General features: G+C 34.8%; 1 pseudogene across 1 annotated transcript; it reads left to right on the forward strand.

The window, feature by feature from the left end:
- Positions 1–524: 524 nt before the first annotated feature.
- Positions 525–20514, forward strand: LOC114320593 (two-component response regulator ARR17-like; annotated as a pseudogene). The gene is made up of 5 exons (XR_014356698.1): positions 525–650; positions 14982–15058; positions 15655–15726; positions 18092–18162; positions 18283–20514. The product of XR_014356698.1 is annotated as a two-component response regulator ARR17-like (transcript).
- Positions 20515–21097: the final 583 nt, after the last annotated feature.

The following is a 21097-nucleotide window of genomic DNA, read 5'->3' on the forward strand; positions in this document are numbered from 1 at the left end:
CCAAAATATCATACATATATATAACAAGAACAAATGAGAATGATGATGAAAATTTTGTGGGAAGAAAAAAGAAAATGATATTAGTTATTGAAAAAAATCTATTTTTATTAACAAAAATCAAACAGAATTTCGTAGATTTGGATTAAATGGTTATGGCTTATTCTGGGGTATTAACTCCTTGCTTAAGGGTGTAAGTGTCAGTTATAGAAACATCTCTCTGAAATCGTATCCTAATGGCCCGAGAATATCACGAAATATTTGTGACCCCTGATTTCATTACGATCTCTTTACTCTTTCCCTTTTTTCTTCTTCACATACACACATCTACATATATATATATATATACATACCCGTCTGTACCCTCTCATTATCTCTCTCTCTCTCTCTCTGTGGGTGGAAGGGTTCGTGTTTTTGTTAAAGAAATGTTTCTTTTGCTCTTTTTGTGTGTTGTTTTCTTTGGGGCAGTTTCTGTTTTGTTTTTCTTTTCCAAGGTTTGTGTTTGGTTCTAGAGAAAGTAAAGGAAAATGGCTTGTTCATCATCAAGTAAGGTTATTATGGAGAAAGAGGAGAGGCCACATGTTTAGCTGTTGATGACAGTTTGGTTGATAGAAAACTCATTGAAAGGCTTCTCATCAACTCTGCATGCAAAGGTATTTCTTTTTTCACTTGTGATTGTTTTTCTTGGCTCATTTCTTTTTCTTTTGTCTTTTTAATTTTTTTTTTTTTAATGATTGATCCAATTTTTAATCATAAAAGAAATAAAATTTGATAGCGTCTATTTTATCTGTTTTATAATGGGATGGTCTTTTTTGTTTGGAAAGTGGTTAGACTTTGTGGCTATTTTTAGTTTGGTGCTAAAAAGTTCATTTGGATTAGATTTTTTAATTTTTCTGACTTTTACAAAAATAAATAAATAAATAAATGAAATGATTATATTTGGATATGATATTTTATCTTATTAATTTTTTTAATTTGTTTATTTATTTTTGACTGGCCTCGTTTGGGAACAGGCTAATTTAGTAACTTTTTGGCTATTTGGCTAAAAAGGTAAGTAAAAAAAACTTATATGTTTGGGATGACTTTTTGGCTAATTACAAAAATATGTGTAAAAAGTAGAGAGAAAAGAGAATCTTTGACTTTTTGGTATGAGTTGTTGACTTTTTGGCTAAAATGGTAACTTTTTGACTTTTTGGCTAAAAAGATAAGTTCCCAAACGGGGCCAATTAACTCCTAATCTGGGGAGAGAAAAAAAAATGAGGGCTAAGGCTTATATGTAAGAATTTTTCCTAAATATGGCTTAATGTGGCTTATACATGATTATACTAGATTCATCTTATTAAGCAAGATACATGTACATCAATTAGATGGTGACTAATCATTGATGAATGCACCTATATATACATAATGTATAGAAAACTAATGGAGATAGTGTCAATGCATTGAATGTGACAGATTCATTATGAATGAATCTTTGAGATGCATTATGTATCTATTATGAATGTAGAAGATACATTAATCTATCTAATAGTTCATTAATATATAAAATGCATTATGTATCATGAATGTAAAAGATACATTAATCTCTTTAATGAAGTTCATTGAATGAATGGATTCTTTGATGGGAAGAATACTAGTATAAATAGTGTAAGGTCCCAAACCACACTCTCCGTCACAAAACTCAAGTTGTCACCACAAGAAGGCTCTCATCGCCTAGAGAGAGAGAAGTGGTTTGAAAATCTTAGACAAATAAAGAACTTGAAGATTAAGGTCTTCTATTCAAGGTTTCTCTTTTTCAAAAGAGGTTTTCATACTATCATATAGTTTTCATGTATAGAATTGAATCATTAATGGTTTTTAGTTTATGTTCCGCAAAGTTTTCTATCAATTGGTGTCAAAGCCTTTGTTTCAATTCTGATGCATGAAACGTATAAGTATGAATTTCATTTTATGATGATGTTTTGTGTAACAAGTGCATAACCTTGATTTACACTTGTCCAATTTTATTTTTATTTTTAGCCAATCTTTTATTCTATTGATATTAAAATAAAAATTGAAAATTATTGAACAAGTGGTAATTAAGATAAATGTCTTATGCACTTATAATGTTTTGTTACACATCGTATGAGTTAAAACATTGTTGATAAGCCCAATAGAGGTTCAACACTATGTATGTTTGAACAACCGAGATGATTAGTATAATAAATATAGCAATAAGTTTTTCTGCCCAACGGTGATAAACTTTTCATGTGTTTTAGTTAATAAAATAAAATAAGAGACATTAAGTTTTTCTGCCCAATGGTGATAAACTTGTTGCGGTCTTAATAATTATTTTATTTTATTTTATGTTGTTTGTTTTTATTAGTCATCTCATTTACTTTTATGAATTGCTAAAATATATTATTATTCAGCCCAACGAAAGGATAACTTGATTTCGTATCTAACTAATTATGTTTTCTAGTTAGATATATTTAACTTGTTGTGTTATTTTTATTCATGTGAAAAATAGTTTTCTTGATTATATTATGTAATGGAGATTATGTGTTTGCAGCATTGAATCCTACTGCAATTAATAGTTACTTGTTTGGTATTGAAGTTTTGAGTGGATCTAATTTTAAGAAATGGAAGGAACAAATTAGAATTGTTTTGGGAATTATGGATTTAGACTATGCATTAAGAGAGCCAGCACCTACAAAGCCCAACGATACAAGTTCTAAGGAACACATAGATTTATATGAAAAATGGGAATGCTTTAATTGCTTAAGTCTAATGATTATGAAAGGCTCAATTACGCTTGCAATTCAAGGAGCAATCCCTGTTTCTGAAAGTGCAGTGAGCTATATGAAATCTATTGAAGAACAATTCATTGGAACTTCCAAATCCCTTGCTAATACTCTCATGGTTAAAATGATGACAATGAAATATGATGGTTTGAGTGGTGTTCGTGAACATATCTTAAAGATGAATGACATGGCCTCTCAATTAAAAGGAATGGACATGAAAATTTCTAAAGGTTTTCTTGTTCATTTCATTATGACTTCTCTTCTTGCACAATTTGGTCTTTTCAAGATCAATTATAATACGTAGAAAGATAAGTGGAAGATGAGCGAGTTAATTGCCATATGTGTTCAAGAAGAACAGAGGCTTAAAGCTGAAAAGCCTAATATAGCTCACCTTACCACCTTGGGTCCAACCAAAAAGATTTTCAAGAAAGGCAAAAATAAGAAGAAGAAGAATGCAAATGATGAAACTCACAAGGCTAATGAAGAAAATAAGATTCGATGCCATTTCTATCAAAAGAAAAGTTACATAAGAAACGACTGTCCAAGTTTTAAAAGTTGGTTGGACAAGAAAGGTAACACTCAATGCTTTGTGTCTTATGAATTCTTTTTGGTAGATGTTCCACCAAATACTTGGTGGATTGACACTGGTACAAGTATTCACATAGCAAATTCCATGCAGGGATACCTTACAAGTAGGAAACTAAATAAAGGAGAACGAACCATTACGATTGGGAATGGAATAGAAGTGGACGCTGAGGCTATTGGCACCCTTCATCTAATTTTAGACTCTGATTTCATTTTAGATTTAGTAAACACAGTTTGTATTCTTGTTTTTACTAGAAACCTAATTTCTGTTTCACAACTTGATTCCTGTGGTTATGAATTTAAGTTTGGAAATAACAGTCTCTTTATTCCACAATTCTCATATGATTGGTTCTAGTACTTTATATGGTAATCTTTGTTCATTGAATTTAGATTCCACTTATGCACAATCTCTTTTATTCTTTCATGTAAACGACTTGGTAAATAAAAAGAGAAAGCAAGTGAATGAAAATTCATCCATGTTGTGGCATAAGCTCTTAGGCCACATATCAAGAGAAATGATGGAACGTCTTATTAAAGAAGGAATTTTAAGTTCTCTTGATTTTTCTGATTTTAGTACTTATGTGAATTGCATTAAAGGAAAATACACAAAGACAAAGAAAAAGGGTGCTACTAGGACTACTGAATTATTAGACACAATTCATACTGATATATGTAGTTCCCTTACTATTCCAACAATTTCTGGACATAAATGTGTTATTACTTTTATTGATGATATTTCTAGGTATACTTATGTGTATCTTATTTGTGAAAAATCAAAAGCACTAGATATGTTCAAACTCTATAAAGCTGAAGTTGAAAATCAACTTGGTAGACGGATTAAAAGTGTAAGATCTGATAAAGGCGGTGAATATTATGGTAGATTCACTAAGTTGGGTCAAAATCCAAGTGCTTTTGCTTGATTTTTAGCTAAGAATGGTATTATTGCTTGATAAATCTAGAAACCCTAGATGTTGATTTGTGATTATGTACCAATTTTAAGCAAAATATAACAATCCCAATCAAACAATTAAAGACAAATCAACACAACGATTTTACGTGAAAAAACCACAATTGGACACCTCCAACTGTGATTAAAAAACCACGAGCAACAACCACAAAAACAACCCACTAAGAAGATTTAAAGGAATTACACAGGTATACTCTTAATTACCTAGCGAATCCATGCCTAATTGAACCAACCTCTATGTGTCTCTTCCAACCCCGTCTTTACCTCGGAATTGTCTTTACAATGAGCCACTCCAGAATCCACCGAAGCTTCAGGTTCGAATTCTTCAGAATCCACCGAAGAACAACTCTCTCTTTTGTATAACAAACAAAACCTTTGATGTACTCTCTTTTAAACCATGAGTTGAATACTCAATAAAAACATCAAAGAAAACCTAACAAAATATCTCCAGATATAAATCTTAAGATCCAAAAAGAAGATCTGGAGAAGTACACTTAGCTTTGGAAGAAAACCAAGCATTTATAGAAAACCAAAAGTAATCCTAGATTTGGAAGAAAATCAACTCCTTAAGAAATTTGGATTTTGAAGCTCACTCGAGCGAAGCTTTTCTCGCTCGAGCGAGGAGCTTAACTTTCATGTAGAAAGACAAATCATTGGCTCGAGCGAGCAATCAACTCTTTCAGGTTTTTTGTGTGGACGCAATCTGTCGCTTGAGCGATGTAGACGTCCCCGAACGCTCCGGGAGGACGAGTCCCGTTCCCCCCGTTCTATTCGTTTATGGGTCTACTATAGTTCAGGACTCTCAAATTGTCACTGTTCTTAATCTGAACCAAAGAGTCCAAATCCGGCAAATCGTTTTGAGAAAAACAGATTTTTAGAAAAGAAGTGCCAAACATGGACTGCTTTGCCAGATACAGAGTCGTCACCTAAATATTTTTTTTTATGGGGGAATTTAGGAAACCCTGACTCGGTGCCTAAGGCCACATGTCCGTCATCACCAAAGTTGCCTTGGCTCGGGAGCTTGGGTACGATTGGGGAAGGTCAGCTATGAGCACCCCCTCTCACCCGATCCGAAGATCGGCCTCTACTAACCATGATATCCAGTTTTGAAAACGTAGTGTGTTCTTATTCCATTTATTAGCCTAGAATTACTATGTTATCCGCGCAGCAAACAAGTATAGACCAAATTGCCTAAATTGGAACAAAACATTGCATATCCGTTTGTTTGGAAAACGCTTTGGAATTTGCTACTCACAAGTAGGCTAAAATACGGATTTCAATGAGTTATCCCAACTCAAACAATCCAACCTTCACCCACGAGCATTCAAGCAGTTTATATCACATAAGCATCTAGCCTCATGGTAATCATGCTATCATGTTAACGTTCACACTCATGTGAGATGCTAAAGCATAAAGAGCTCACCTAGTACTCCGTGCCAAAACAAGAACATGTTAGCAATCATGCATGATCCAAGTCCATGTTTAAATGCCTAATGCAACGCATACGGAATGTCACTAGAGTAGGCTCGGCTAGTCTATAAATGACATGTAAAAATGCACAAGTAGCACGTATTCAAGTTAGATTTGAAATACTTATGCAGTTAGCATGATGCGCCGAGCTTGGTGCATGCAAGACTAATGAATGATGCACGCATGCATAACATAAGGTATGCTAAAGTAAACATGTCCTAATACTAACCATCAAAGCAGGTAAGTAAAAGGGAGAAAGAAGTGGGGGTTGGAAGACAAGCACACACGCACCCACACTTATTACAAATTCACCCTCGCTCGGAGGGACCAAAAGAATAATACAAATTAATTAACCTACAAGCTAATTAATTATTACAGACCACCTAATTAATTAAGCAAATTAACTAAGCTAAGAAAGCAGTAAAGGCCTCGGGAAGAGGATCCAATGCGCGCATGCTCGGGTTTGCTCGGAAATCCAATGCCATGCACAAGTTTGCCTCTGCTTTGACTGTTCTGCTTCTCTGAAAATTTCACAACTCCCAAGGTTGCTTCTCTAAGTGTTGTGGAACACTACCAGCTGAGTGAGGACACCACCGGCCATGGAGAATGGTCACCGGCCACAAACTTATGCTCTCGGTCAAACCTGTTTTGCCGGTCGGCACCAAACACTGCCCGCCGGCCAATTCTTCCTGCTGAAACCCTTGAAGCACAGCAGCAAATCAGCAACTTTTGGACCAAAAAAAGGCTTTAAATCACCCCAAAAATCACCTCCAAGGACCGTAGCTCAATAAAGGGAGTAGAGAACTAGGTGTTTGTATGCAAAAGTGCAAAGAAAATGCACTTTTGAGCACAAACAAGCCCTAAACCTTAGAGAGAGAGGCAGAAAATGTAAAGAGAGAGAGATTTTTTGCTCCAAGTTGTATATCTCTTCCTTTCTCTCTTAGAGAGCTTGATTGATATAGATATGTATCAATCTACAGCTCCTCAGAACTCCCACATCCAGGCATGGGCTGGGGTATGGCCTGGAATGACAGCTGCCAGCTGTCTACAGAGATATCTGTTGAAAACCACATTTGGCCGGCAGGCCATAAAAGTGGTCGACCGGCAGTCAAATTGGCCGGCCGGCCATCACATTTGGCCGATTGAAAATCAAGGCGGCCAGTGGGCAGGAGACTTGGTCGACAGGCTCCCCCCTTCCCTCAGGAACACATCCACAAGCTCTTGGTGCAACCAAGCACAAAACAGAGAAGTTAAGAGATTCTAAGGCAAGGTGCGCAGCCAAGACTTTTCGAAACTCAAAACAAACACAAGCATGGATAATCATCGCATGTTCAAATGATAATGTCCAAGCCTTGAGGACGGTCAAAAATGGGGTGTCTACAAGTGAGAACTCCTTGGCTAGAGCGAGCATTCCTTGGCTCGAGCGAGCATGGGCGGACATGCAATTTTCAATGCAATTTTGCAATTTGCTTCGGCCGCGAGCTGACCAGGCAGCTCGACCCCCATAATAATCAGCGAAGTAGCAATCTTGAAAGCATTAACATCACAAACTTCTCTGCAAAGCATGATTCGGGTTGGATTCGCCTCTAACAACTCATAGCCTCATTGAAATAAAAATGCGAATAAAATTACATGTTACGCCCTCAAAAAAAATACAAAAAAAAGCCCATCATTTTAGACATGCCATGATGTATGAGAAATAAATATCTTTCTATTAATCAGAGTAGTTCTTACAGAAATATTACAAGCTACTAACAAACAAATGCCCTACGGGCTTACAGCTTTCCAAGTTAACACTTGGTTACAAAAAGAGAAGAGTACTAGCTCAATACATCTTAAGCCCTTGGCTTGAATTTACATATAATACATCAAAGAAAGCAAAACAACAAAAGCAGTCTGTCTGCCTCTTGCTTCCCAAACTACGCCCTTGGAAGTGGCATGCTTCCTATTCCTGAAAATGGTGTCCCATATAGGGTGAGCCACAACCCAGTAGAAATATGCTAAACACAATATGAGCAACAACTAAGACTTTAGCAATTGATAAATATTTAACTCACTTCAACCAATTCATACACTACTTTCGTTACATGACCACATTCATGTTTCATTTCATTTTCCATTTCTTATCCAATTCACAATTCAACTACGGCTCAGAACCTAATCAACAACCCAGATGAGACAGTAACTCATGTTAAACATTTCCCATTTCCCATTAGATATGCTTAAGAGCCATACCAACAAATCAACAGATAAGCATATGAGCTATATCAACAATTCAGCAGATAAGCCTATGAGCTGTATCAACACTTCAATAGATAAGCATATGAGCTGTATCAATACTTCAATAGATAAGCATGTGAGTTGTATCAATACTTCAATAGATAAGCATGTGAGCTGTATCAACACTTCAATAGATAAGCATATGAGCTGTATCAACACTTCAATAGATAAGCATATGAGTTGTATCAATTTCCGGTTTAGAGGTACAGCCCCTTTCTTCCAACAAACCGTTCGGTTTAGAGGTCCAGCCCCTTTCTTCCAATAAACCGTCTGGTTTAGAGGTCCAGCCCCTTTCTTCCAATAAACCGTTTGGTTTAGAGGTCCAGCCCCTTTCTTCCAATAAACCGTTTATACAAAACAACATATATATATATATACACATTGGTAGTATACATAATCAATCAATACATAAAGTTAATGTATTCATTCAACAGTCATACTCTATGACACGTCCATTCGATTAGTTTTAGTTTGCCTAATCCTCATGCATTGTCTATAACAATCGAAACCACCCTCCACCGGTAGCCCAAGCAATTATTTCTAAACAGATAATAAAAGCTCTAACAGATACAATTATCAACATCTTCAATAGTGAGCAATAATTAAATCCAACTCCACTAATCTATCTAATAATGAGCCAATTTCATTATATTCACTTCAATTTCACAAATCCATAACCATCCCAAATTTAAGTATATCAATAAATTAATACACAAATTAGGGCTTTCTCCCCCCAAGTCTCAATATTAACCATAGGTTCAAATATCAACAACCAAAACTCAAATCATCATTTTGAGACCCAAAATACATGTTTAAGAATCAAAATAACAAACCCTCGTTTATACCATTTTGAAACCCTAAGTCCCAAAACCAACCAATTTCAACACTTTATCAAAAATACCAATAATCTATGTCGAATACCATAATAGTGAGTAGGAATCCCTACCTCAAATTCGGAGCTCAAGGGAAGAAGATGACGGAACTCCACGTGCTCCAAAACTCGAAATTATCGGATCAAAGGAAAGCCCTCGATGATCAACCCAACTTTTGTAAAGACCAAAGGTGAGGAAAACGCCCTAGCTAGATCAATACTTAGAGAGAAGTTATGGTTTTAGAGAGAGGAGCTCTCAAATGGCTTTTTCGAAAAAGTAAGAAAGAGAAATGATGTTGAAAAATGTGATTCAAAAATGCACAGCTGCCAACTGATATACGCATGATCCGCTCGAGCAAAGAATAGAACGCTCGAGCGTCAAGCACAAAAACTGGAACCGCTCGAGCGCAATAATGCCCGCTCGAGCGCCAAGACACAAGAACAAAATGTATCCGCTCGAGTGCGAAGACCAGTTCGCTTGAGCGTAGACTACCCCCTCTCAGAACTTTCGCAGACAGTGAACACCCCGCTCGAGCTCCAACAGATCCGCTCGAGCGTGACCCGCTCGAGTGTGAAAAATACATCTGCAGAAGTTTTGCAGAGGCACTGATACTGGAAGTGTGAAAAATCCGCTCGAGCGTGATATGGTCCGCTCGAGCATACAACCAAAAATCCACCTCCGCTCGAGCGCAAAGGTACCCGCTCGAGCGTACCGCCAAAACTCTGGGCAACAAGGGAAAGGGATTAAGGCTCAACCAGCCTATTCAAAACATGCCCAACACATCCTGAAACTCAGACATACGGGATTTAAAGGATGACAACAGGACATACTACCACCAACTCCACGGAACCTAAGACCGGAACACTGCACATAAAGGGGACAAACCCGAGATCGCAATATTACAACTCAAAGGAGTTTTGTCAAACGGGATTGCCAAGAATAAAAACTTAACATTGCTAACTACACAATGCCGGTACACCTAAGCAAAATGGTGTAGCTGAGCAACGAAACTGTACTCTTTTGGATATGATGAGAAGCATGATGAGTAACTTTTCTTTGCCAGATTACTTGTGGGGTAAAGCTTTAAAAACTGTTGTACATGTTCTTAACAGGATTCCTAGTAAGGTTGTGCCTGTAACTCCTTATGAGTTATGGGTTGGTAAGAAACCTAATTTGAATTAATTATGTGTATGGGGTTGTCCTACTAAAGCAAAAAATTTTAACCCACAAATAAAGAAATTAGACCCTAGAACTATAAGCTGTTATTTCATTGGATATCCTGAGAGATCAAATGGTTTTAGATTCTATTGTCGCACTCATAGCACAAGAATTGTTGAAACTAGAAATGTTGTGTTCTTAGAGGATGAAACCATTAGTGGAAGTATGAATCTCAAAAATGTTTCTTTAGAGGAAAATCGTGCTTTTATGCCTTCCACGATTATCCAAGAAAATGAAGTGCCTGAACCTATTATGGATAATGTTGCTACTCAAGAGATTTGTCACATTGAAAAAGAAGTTGTCCCAGTTACAGAACAACCTTTACGCAGATCACAAAGAGAAAATAAACTAGCCATATCAGATAACTATGAGGTTTACCTAAATGAGTGTGATATAGGCTTAGAGAACAATCTTGTTTCTTATGCCCAAACCATGAAAAATGAAACGCAACTTAATGGTTAAATGCCTTGAAAGGCGAGTTAAATTCCATGAAAGACACAATGTCTGGGATCTTGTAGAATTGCCTAAGGGAGCCAAAACTGTTGGATGCAAATGGGTTTTTAAAACCAATGGTGATCCTAAAGGCAATATTGAAAGATACAAGGCTAGATTAGTTGCTAAAGGATACACTCAAAGAGAAGGGATGGACTATAAGGAAACTTATTTTCCTGTTTCTAATAAGGATTCCTTAAGAATAGTCATGGCCTTAGTAGCTCATTATAATTTAGAGTTACATCAAATGGACGTTAAAACAGTCTTTTTAAATAGTGACTTGCATGAAGTGGTCTACATGGACCAACCTGAAGGTTTTCAGGATGAAAGCAAGGAAAATATGGTTTGTAGGCTTAAAAAATCCATATATGGTCTAAAGTAGACATCTCAACAATGGTATCTTAAATTTCATGAAGTTTTCACCAAAGTTCATTTTAAGGATAATGTGGTTGATCAATGTGTCTACCTTAAAATCAGTGAAAGCAATATATGCATTATAGCCTTGTATGTTGATGATATATTGTTTGCTAGCAATAATTTGGGAATGATACATGAGACAAAGCAATTCCTTACGAGGAATTTTGAAATGAAAGATCTTGGTGAAGCCTCTTTTGTTATTGGGATAGAAATTCATCGAGATAGGTCTCACAGTATTTTAGGATTGTCCCAAAGAACCTATATCAAAAAGGTTCTTAAAAGGTTCAACATGCAGAACTGTTCAAATAATGTTGCCCTTATAGTTAAAGGTGATAAATTTAGTGAATTTCAGTATCCTAGAAATAATTTAGAAAGGGAAAAAATGAAAGAATTCCTTATGCCTCTATAGTTGAGAGCATTATGTATGCTCAAGTTTGTACACATCCTGACATAGCATTTGTAGTTGGTATGCTTGGTTGATACTAAAGCAATCCCAGACTTGATCATTGGAAAGCAGTTAAGAAAGTGTTGCGATATTTACAAGACACTAAGGATTGCATGCTCACTTATCAAAGAACAGACAGCCTTGAAGTAATTCGTTATTTAGATGCTGATTATGCTGGATGTAAAGACACTCTAAAGTCTACTTCTTGGTACATTTCTATGCTTGCTAATGGACCCATTTCATGGAAGAGTCATAAACAGTCTCTGACAGCCCCTTCTACTATGGAGGTAGAGTTCATAGCATGTTATGAAACCACATGTCATGCAGTATGGCTAAAGAATTTCATATCTGGATTACAACTTGTCGATTCAATTTCGAGGCCCTTATAGATTTACTGTGATAATGATGCTCCTGTTCAGTTCTCCAGTAATAACAAAACTTTAGGAGGATCAAAGCATATTGATATCAAGTATCTAGTTGTTAAAGAAAGGGTACTGAATCAGACTATTTCCATCTCTCATATTGGCACTACGCTCATATTAGCAGATCATTTAAGTAACGGTCTCACACCTAAGCTCTTTCATAAACATGTTGCGTGCATGGGCTTAGTAGAAAGTTTATCATGTTTAGACTTGAAATGAGTGTATTATGTTCATGATAAATGTTATGTTATAATTAGGGCTGCAAACGAGCCGAGCCGAGTCGAGCATCGTTGTGTTTAAGCTCGGCTCGAATAAATTTTCAAGTGTTCGAGCTCGAGCCGAGCTCGAATCGAGCTCAACATTACTAAGCTCGAGCCCGACTCGTGAGACTAAAGCAAAACTCAAGCTCGGCTCGTGTGGCTCGACTTTGTAAATAACAGTCACTTGAACTGCAGAAGCAAAGGTTGGCCTAGCTTTCTCCACTTATATAGAGCCCTTGTCCCTTTTGATTTTGAAAAAGAAGCGATGTGGGATACTTGAACCATCCCAAACCTGGGACACGTCATTTACAATTCTAATTTTTTTTTTTTTTTTTTGGTGAAGTTTGTTCAGTGGCTATCCCACATCGAATGAGAAGGAAACTTGAAGGAATCTCACCCATTATAAATTGTTTTCCATTCTCTTACTTTTTGCTGGACAATGCTTTATTATTTGTTTATTATTTCTTAATGACTTGGAGACTTTATTACTTATTGATGACTTGGAAACTGGTTATCATTAATATTGTCAATTTTTTTTTTTTTTTGTAACTAATATATAATATGATATAATAATATAATATAATCGAGTCGAGCCTAATCGAGTCGAGCTCATATTAGCTCGAGCTCGACTCGTTTAATAATCGATCTTGGTAACAAAGCTCGAGCTCGACTCGTTTGGTAATTGAACGAGCTTAAACGAGCAGTTAACGAGCCGAGCTTCGAGCTGTTCATGAACAGCTCGGTTCATTTGCAGCCCTAGTTATAATCATCTTATGTTAGTAATGCTTATGTTTGTTGTTTTCATTCTTCATACTTGTGCACAACTTAGAAGAAGATATAAACAACGGAACTGTTATAGATGAATTAGCATTAATCACCGTTATGATGCTAATGTCATCTCTGTGATTTAAGATTCGCTTATTCATGTTGATGGAAAATATTAACACTATAACCATTGTACAATCTTGATCAATGTGTAAATCACTGACTACAATGATTTGGTGCTAATAATTTTATTGAACAGAATCTAATGGTGATGGTGTAATCTTCTAGTGAGAGAACGTTGGTCATATTATGATAATCTAGTGACATAATATAATCATGCAAGCCAAGTAAGAGATTGTAAGAATTTTTCCTAAATATGGCTTAATGTGACTTATACATGATTATACTAGATTTATCTCATTAAGCACGATACATGTACATCAATTAGATAGTGACTAATCATTGATGAATGCACCTATATATACATAATGTGTAGAAGACTAATGGAGATAGTGTCAATTCATTGAATGTGATAGATTCATTATGAATGAATCTTAGAGATGCATTATGTATCAATTATGAATGTCGAAGATCCATTAATCTATCTAATGAGTTCATTAATATAGAAGATGCATTATGTATCGTGAATGTAAAAGATACATTAATCTATTTAATGAAGTTTATTGAATGAATGGATTCTTTGATGAAAAGAATATTAGTATAAATAGTGTAAGGTCTCAAACCACACTCTCTATTACAAAACTCAAGTTGTCACCACAAGAAGGCTCCCATCGCCTAGAGAGAGAGAGAGAAAAGTGGTTTAAAGATCTTAGACAAATAAAGAACTTGAAGATCAAGGTCTTCTATTCAAGGTTTCTCTTTTTCAAAAGAGGTTTTCATACTATCACGGATCAAGGTACTTATACACTTATTTTGTATAGTTGAAATTCATATAGTTTTCATGTATAGAATTGAATCCTTAATGGTTTTTAGTTTATGTTCCGCAAAGTTTTCTATCATTATTAACAGTAATGGTCCTTCAAACCCAATAGATCAAACTGGGCTCAAGCCAATAACTCTAGAGAAATAAAAAAGGATTTGCTTATTGACCCTTCGTTCGGGTGATAAGTTGGCTTTTTGACTTTTTAATTTTTTTAAATTTTTAATGAGTTGATTTTTGACATTTTAATTTTTGAGTTATTTTAATAAAAATTCTCGTTTGGGATGAGTTTTTTGACTTTTTAAATTTTTTTGAGGAAAAAAAAATGATTATGGTTTAGATATGATATTTTGTCTTATTAACTTTCTAACATATTTTATCTTTCTGTGAGTAAAATAGCTCCAACCTCACATGCCAAAAGCCTCAAAAGGTCTGGTCTTCGGTTTTCAGTTTTTGGAAATAATTTTTTTAAATTTTCAATTCATATTTTTATATTTGTAATGACTTTTTAAAATATTTTAATCAATTTTTTTTAAAATTTTAGATTTACTTAATCTTAACATACTTAAAAAGTAAAACAATTTGTATAAAAAAAAAATAAAAAATTCATTGAATATAATAAAATATAAAAATGTATTAAATTTTTGTATTTTTTTATGTTTTTTTGTATTTGGTGAATTTTTTTTATAAAAAAATTCACAAATATTATATATGTTAAGTATATTTTGATTAGGTATATCTAAAATAATTTTTTTAAAAAAATATTGTACAAAATATTTAAAAATTTTACTTTAAAAAAAAACACGAAAAACAAAATATAGACTTAATTTTGTAGAACTAAACATGGTGAAATCTTCCGCTATTGCAATATATCTTTCAATTCATAAATAACTTTATATGGGGAATTAGTAGACTCAATCACTCACCTTTAACTCTTCAATTTTAGTTTTCTATTCATTTTGATCCATGCTAAGTCAATTCCCTGGTTACATTTCAGCGTATAGTTGTTGTGGATTTTAATAGCTTTGTTTGCCTTTGATATAGAATATGGTTATGATTGTAATGCAGTGACTACAACAGAGAATGGGCAAAGGGCCTTGGAATTTCTGGGCCTAGGAGACGGACAACACTCCATCAACAGTAGTGTAAGTATTCCTTCATAACCTACTACAACATATATATGTCTAGTAAACTACTTTAACATATAATTATATTCAATAGTATTAAGAGAGAAAATGCATCATTGGAGGTATAAAATCTCGCAGAGAAATCCTCTGTCCCCATATCTCAAATCCAAAAAATTATCGATTGTCATGAATCATAATGTCAGAAATGAATATAACACCACTTATTTGTGTAGGTCTACATAGCTATCACATAAAAACATGACATTTGATTAATTTGTAGCATTGTTACACTAAATAGTTACTCCAATTCTCTCTCCCCCACATGATGTGCTAAGATAATTAATTAGAACTTTGCACATCATGTGTGATGAGGTGAGTGTTTTTAAGACTCGGATACATGAAAAATCAAGGCAAAAGATTCATTCCCAAAAACCACATTCATTTCAAATAGTTCTTTTTGGAAAACATTCCCACTTGTGAAAAATGATTTAAGGCAAATTAACTCTGTGTTCTTGCACTATAATTTTCTACAATGTACACTAGAAATTAATTGTCAACATAACATGTATCTTGGAGAAGATGTTGAGTGTATCTGACATTGACATTTTTTGCAGGACTCCAAAGTAAATTTGATAATTACCGATTATTGTATGCCTAAAATGTCAGGGTATGAGCTTCTTAAAAAAGTCAAGATAATATAATAATATAACCCCTCTTAAACATTCACCAATTTGTAACGCCCTAGAATATAACCATAGATTCAACCAAAATATAAATAAATAACTACATGAATCAGAGTGTAGCATTCTTTCATTTCATAAAGTTAATAGTACAAAAGAGTTTAACATAAATAAATATCCTATAGGTTTACACCTTTACAAGCCTTGGCTTGGTTACAACAAAAATGAGACTAGCTCATACAATTTAAGCCCTAGACTATACAAAAAGTGAAACAAAACAAAGAAGCTCTTGCTTTCCAAAAGTCCCTCCAATGCTATTGCCTTGGTGGAGGCATGCCATCGTCACCTGAAAATATTTTTTTCCAAATAGGGTGAGCCACAGCCTAGCAGGAATAAACTAACATAATATATGAGATTTAACAAAGATATGAGTGCAAGGTGCATATACAATGCCAGGGATAAAACATTCACATTTTATATAGTCATAGAATACCACATCTATATTTCATTTTATTTGCCTTCAATTCATTTCAATACGTGAGCCAATTTCATTATTTTTCAATAACCCAAATGAGACTACAACTCATTGGTTCTACAATCATACCATCAACACACAAACACTTCAATCTGTCATTTTACGAAAATTTCATCCGCGGGATCAACACCCATGTATAAATTTCGAGACTTTTACCCAGGACACTCTGGCCAACTTAATTATAATGGAGTCCATCCCATTTCTCCTCCCAAACAGTGGAGTCCATCCCTTTTCTCCTCTCAAACAATCATACATATACAATCTATTTAAACACATAATCATACATGGAGTACATCCCCTTTCTCCTCCCAAACAATCATACATATACAATGTATTTACAGCATGATCATATTCAATGATAACCAACCATGGATTAGTTTTTATTCACCTAATCATCATGCAATTTCTACAACAATCATAGCTATCCTTCACCGATAGCCCAAAACAATTATTTCTAAACAGATATATAATCTCAAGACAGATAATTTATTCAAAATTTCCAAAGATAAGGCGTATCATCTACTCAAATTCACTATTTATTTCAAAACTTGTTCAATTTCATGCTCACAACATCAATTTCATTTACTTAGACAAAATGAATATTTTGATCATTTTAGGGCAAACCCCTTTTTTTCTCAAATATCAACCAAGTAGCAAAATCGCCTATTTTGATTCCATACAACATCATTTTCAAACCCCACAATCATTTATCCCTCATTTATCAACACCCCTCTTTCTATTTTACACTCAAACTCTAGGTTTGTTCACATTATCCCCAAATCCCACCACTGTTACACAACAACAAATAGCTAAGTTAAAAACTATATTAAAGTGTAAAAAATTCCTACCTCAAGTTAGATGAACAAGTAAAGAAAAGGTGAAACTCCAAGGATGCTCAAACCCAACTTTGTTCAGATCCAAACGAAGATCTAGAGATGCTCTACCTTTTTCTCAAAGGCACTAGGATAGAGAACCCAAAGGATCTAGGTCAAAATGTAGAGAGAGAGAAAGAGAGTGTGTGTGTGTGTGTGTGTGTGTGTGTGTGTGTTTTAGAGAGAGAGGGTCAAGATCTAGGTTTTTAGAAAGTTTTGGAGAGAGAAGAATGAAAAAGTGATATAAAATGTCGCTTTCGCGATCTGATATACGGACAGTCCGCTGGAGCAGGAGATTTGATGCTCGAGCGTCAAGCACAATAAGTTGTTCCACTTGAGCGCAAGAAAGGCCGCTCGAGTGCCAAGACACAATGAACGCTCACTGCTCAAGCTCAAGAATTTGCCACTCGAGAGTAGAAAACACACAACCAGAAGTTTTGCAGACAACAACCCAACGCTCGAGGTGCAGGAAAGGCCGCTCGAGCGCCCACCTGCTCTAGCGTAGGAAACACCACTCGAGCGTAGAAAACACTCTCCTAGTAGTTTTGTAGACCTGTAAAGTACTGAGAGTTTGCAAAGCCTGCTCGAGCTCAAGAAGTGTTGCTCGAGCGAATGAGCAAATATTACAAAGCAAGCTCGAACACAAGAATGGCCGCTCGAGCGGAGGAGCAAAAATCTGGGCAACAAAGCTTTGTAAAAAACAAGCAACCAACTTGTTCCAAACGCACAACTACAATCCAATAACCAAACTAGAGGAGAGACAAGGGAAACAAGACATGAATCACCATTCAAAACCATACAAACCCAAGTCTAGAATACAACAAGTGACGGGTCAAAATCGGAGTCGCTATATAATTAATCAACAACTCACATTGATTAAGCATCTGTAAGTATGTTACAATGCTTAGAACCTATGATTTTCCAAGTAAAAATCTTTTTTTTTATTTTTTTTCCTGGATGACAGGAATCATCGAACTTGAAAGAGATACCAGTAGTGATAGTGTCATCTGAGAATGTCCCGACTCGAATCAAGAAGTAATCACTCACTCTTACACTCATCCTATTTTAGCACACTTATTAGTTATTAATTTTAATTTGTCTTTTTCTATAAGTTGCCCATGTATTAATTCACTTCAATTTTGTTGACATGAACAGATGTTTGGTAGAAGGAGCTCAGGAGTTCATGCCGAAACCTCTCCAACAATCAGATATGAAGAAGTTGAGATGTCACATGATGAAATTCATGGGAGGCTATGCATGGGAAGGTAAATGAAGCACACCATAACAGAGAGGAAGAGATGTCACATTATGGTAGCATTTCTTTTCAAGAGGCTTTTGGAGATAGAGGGATGAAGTTCTTTATGAATGTGCAATTTTTGAGAGTTCATGGAATTTAATGTGAGCAAATGCATTTTTTATTTTTATTTTATTTTTTTTATGACTGGTTGGTTCTTTTTTGTTTTTGTTATGAATGCTAGTGATGTTGACAATAACTTTGTTGGTTTGGGGTTGGCCTGAACTGTTGCACATTTTGTTTTGCATTTGTACAAGTAGGGAATTCGATAGAAAGCATGGGGTGTATGATTCAAGTGGATTCTTTGATCTCTTCCCAATCATGGGTGGGTTTGGTTTACTTGATCTCCTCCTGGATTGATCACAATCAAATTGGATCAAAATGAATGATTTATTAAAATTAATATGAATGTTCTAGTTAGATTAACATTCGCAATGACCATGTTGATTGAATAAAATGATATGTTGTCCTTTGAAGCAACCAACTCTTTTTTCTCTCCTTTAAACATGCAACAAACCATATATTGGCAAAGTTTATCCATTCAACTGGAAATTTTGTATTCATTTAACTAACAATTAAACTCTAACATTAACAAATGACAAATACAATAATCCATTTGGAATGAAAATATTAATTTCATTTATTAGCATTACCAAGACAAATAATTTTCAATGACTTCTACATTTTCCAAATACGAGAATAACAAAATTGATCACTACCACAACTTAATCAAACAAATTTCAGTATGATCTTGTCTAACAACTAAGTAAATAAAATTACATCCATGAATACCATTCAACACCAAAAAAAGGAAACAAAATGGCATTGTCTTGTTCTAAATCAAATGGCATCCCCAGTTTCTGTTTCCAACCATAGTTGTCCAACTCATGAACAACATTGTTTTGTTCCACTAGCTGCAACATACCATAAAAAACAATAAGTAATGGCAATCATATAAAAAAGTAGAAATACCTATACAACATATATAATCTCATCTATTATCCATTGATGGGTGTCAATCTAATAGATTATCTTTGGGTTCATTGACTTAACTTTCCCTTGGCTCTTTTCCGTCAAGAGTGAATTTATTCACTTTCTGTAGAGATAAAACACATGAAATTTGATGAGAGGCAATCTGTTAAGCACATGAGTAAAAATAAGCACAATACGGTGTTTTAGAAATGTGATGATGCAAGAATCAAAATGATGTTAAAACACAAAATTAGCACTGACTTTCAGATAGTCAGATCTTTATCTGATGCACGAGGAAATTATTTATGTCCTGGAGTCATTAATTCATCAACTTCCACAGCAATCTTAAGCATACTATGCAACGTTCTTCGAAGGGAAACAATAAGCAAAAAAGTCATGCAATTGAATTTACCAATATAAGTAAAAAGAACAAAAGAAGCATTAAGTAGTGACAACAAATTTTATGGTATAATAGAGTGATGAACTGCAATTGAAGAGATGAAAAAATAAATAAATTAAGTACCACCAAATCACAATAAAATTTATTTGCTGTTGACTATTGAATATAGGGACAATCAGCACAAAATCCTGGTTACCACCATTTCTATAAAGCAAGATATGTTTCCAATACAAATTGCTGAACTTAGGGAACTTGAAAACTTTCCCCTAAGTTGCACAGACAAAAGCCCAATAAATCCACAACAAATCTAACCCAATAAATCCACAATAAAAGCCCCTTTTTCTTCTTCTTTTTATGTTTCAGGAAGAAAAAAATAAAAAAATAAAAAAAACATTGCCTCTGGAGATTGGAAGAGGCCTCTAGGCGAGGAGGGACGACGGTGAGGCGAGGGGAAGCGGTGAGAGACGAACAGATAGGGGGATGTAGGCGGCATCAATGTGTTGCACCTGCTGAGTATGGCTGCCATTGCCAAGGAAAATTTCATGGTCATCATCAAAATTTTCTTTCCAATTTTCTTGGCCTCTGTTGCTTCATTATCATCAGCACACTCAAACAAGGTGATGAGCTCAATTTTCCTAGTCTCTGCACAAAAAGTCTTCACTCTGGGATTCTTTATCCCCCCAGAGGCCTTTTCCAATCTCTGTTCGCCGCCTCTCTATTTGCCTCTCTAAAGAGGGGTTAGGGTTCAAAATCTCAAATGAGGCTGAAAAGAAAAATAAGAAAATAAAATAAAATAAAAAGGTCCAAAACGACACCGTAGGAAAGTGTAACAGATGATCCGGACTCCGTTTGGGGAGTGGCCTTTTGGTTAAAATATTTAAAAGTAAAAACAAGTTATTACATCACTTTTTTTTTTCATATAATTTTGTAAAAAATAAAAAATTAATTAAAATGACGAATTTCCAAACGAGACTGATCTTTATATTGAAAACCACATGGCCAATGGGAAGTGGCCCCCTCCCCCCCCACCAAAAAAATTATATTTAAATTCTATATGAAACATAGTCAAAGATCTCATAAATCATATTTAAAATAATAATATAATTAAAAAAAAATTGATCATAATTAAAAAACAAAATTACATAAATAGGGGTATGAAATTACACATATGTGGTAATGTTACGTATTTTTGTATTAATAATAAATATTTTTTATACAAACACTTTCTAAAAAAATAAGTAATATTATCACAAAATACGTAATTTTATTTTTAAATCACAAATTATCATAGCTCTACCGGAAAA

The sequence above is a fragment of the Camellia sinensis genome, chromosome 15 (assembly GCF_055761805.1).
Source record: "Camellia sinensis isolate YWXY chromosome 15, ASM5576180v1, whole genome shotgun sequence".
In the NCBI taxonomy this organism is placed as follows: Eukaryota; Viridiplantae; Streptophyta; class Magnoliopsida; order Ericales; family Theaceae; genus Camellia; species Camellia sinensis.